Here is a 2,022-nt window from a genome sequence, read left to right as displayed (position 1 = left end):
TTCTTGCTTCCCCCTTCTCCAACATTAGCTTTAGATGTTTTTCTAAATATTATATAAACAGTTTTGTTAAAATCATTTCTCTCATTTATGCAGATTAGGGGAAAATGGTTTTATAATGAGTTATCTTTAAAATTACCTTCTTGATAGCACCCTTTAGCCTTAAATTATATTGTGCACACACAGCTACAACAGTTTGCATTTGCTCAGGAACATATAATTACATTAAAAACAAATAACTTTGTATTTCATAGTTTAGTTGACTCTTAAATAGTTTCCCTAGGGGGGAAACAAGTATTTTGTGTTGTTTAAGAAACTGGTATATATAAATGTACTGATAGGTGTTCATTTAAACTTTGAGGAATCCTACAGATGAAGTTTTGGGTGTATTTTCTAAAATGCAAGAAATATGCACTTAATCACTCTTCATATGGTGAAGGGATGGGATGGCAAATACAGACACAGATGAAACTCTACATTTTGTAAATGTAGAGTTGGATATTCTAAATGGAAAAACTGACACTGACAATTGTTTACAGAAAACAAAGGTTAAGAAAAATGTTGAAGAATATCTACTCTTAAAGAGAGAAGTGTTATACAACACAAAAATGAGACCTAGAGATTCGAAAAACACTCATTTTACTGTTTTAAAAGAAAAAAAATTAATAGGGAGAGAGTCTAAACCAATTAGAACTGAGGCAGCTGTAACAAAAATGGAACCCAGTACAATGATTTGAGCCCTTAAAGGAAATGACTAATTAAAATGAAATTTCACAAGTCTTTATGTCTATAATAATATATAAATGCACAAAATATCAAAAATACAGTCTGGATTTTTCCCCTTAGGTTTGTAATAAACTGTCAAACCTCTGCTTAATATAGTTACTTTTATAAACCTTCTGATTAGCAGAGCATGCTACACAGTACATGCATGCTAAAATTTTACCATGAGAATTATAGTTCTCATCTCAAACCAGTGACTTGCCTGTTACCCATATTTATATATATTTCATTTCCATTAAAAAACACTTAAGACTTTTCGAGTGTACATTTTAATCAGCATATTACATAAAAAAGAATCTTGATTTTTAAAATGAACCTTTTCAGTACTGTAACATGATGGGTTTAATTGAACAGTTGGAACATAATATGGTAACTACATTGTACTGTTTAATTCACAGCTGTAGGAAAATGTTTGATTTTTAAAATATAACCAAGATGAGACTGTAGAGTTATGAGCAGTAAAATATTAGAAAACAGTGAATGAATAAATAAGATGTTTTTCCATCAGTGGCCATTCATTATTTTGCTTTTAGGAACCTGGAAGAAATTGTCTTCTTTGAGTTTCAAATGTTCTGGTAAATCTAGTCGTTTCTTAGCTTCCTCAATATCACCTTATCACCTTGAATTGCTGAAATAAGTGACTCTAAAGAATCAAAGTTCTTTTCTGGTCTGAGGTAGCCGACGACAGCCATATTGAGAAGTTCCCCACAGAAGTCCTCTTTGAAAGTATGCATGATATGAGTTTCCATGGACTGTTTCGTATTCTTGTAGTGTGGGTTCCAGCCTATGCTCACCACCATCTTATGGACGTCTCCACTTCCAACACTGACCCAACCATGGTAAATGCCAATGGATACATCAGCTGGAAGATTATCTATTACTTGTTCAGGAAAGTTAGCTGTAGGGATGCCCAGCTGCTTGGAGCTGCGACCGAAGCCCCGCACCACCTGGCCGCGGCAGAAGTACGGCAGGTGCCTCATGACGCCCTCAGCTTGGGGTGCGGGCTGCGGTCCAGTCTGCGCGTCCGGCGGAGCCGCCATTGAGGCGGTGCCCGGACCTCCTGGACCTGCTGGGGGACACGGGAAGGAGCTCCGCAGGCCGGCCAACGGGGCGGGCGCACAGGCGTACAACGGGCCGAGTGGAGTGGACGACACGCCCCGGCGAGACCCTCACCGAACAGAAGGTGCCGGGCCACTCAGAAGCTGCGTCTGGGCTCCGGAACGCCGGCGACCTCGGAAGTCC

At 38.9% G+C, this 2,022-nt stretch overlaps 1 pseudogene across 1 annotated transcript; it reads right to left on the bottom strand.

Annotated features, from left to right (window-relative positions):
• Positions 1-1,284: 1,284 nt before the first annotated feature.
• On the bottom strand, positions 1,285-1,820 carry LOC307050061 (riboflavin kinase-like; annotated as a pseudogene). The gene has a single exon. The product of its transcript is annotated as a riboflavin kinase-like (transcript).
• Positions 1,821-2,022: the final 202 nt, after the last annotated feature.

The sequence above is a fragment of the Hyperoodon ampullatus genome (assembly GCF_949752795.1).
Source record: "Hyperoodon ampullatus genome assembly, chromosome: 3".
NCBI lineage: Eukaryota > Metazoa > Chordata > Mammalia > Artiodactyla > Ziphiidae > Hyperoodon > Hyperoodon ampullatus.
Note: the sequence above shows the minus strand (reverse complement) of the source record. Positions and strands in the feature narration are given on the sequence as shown.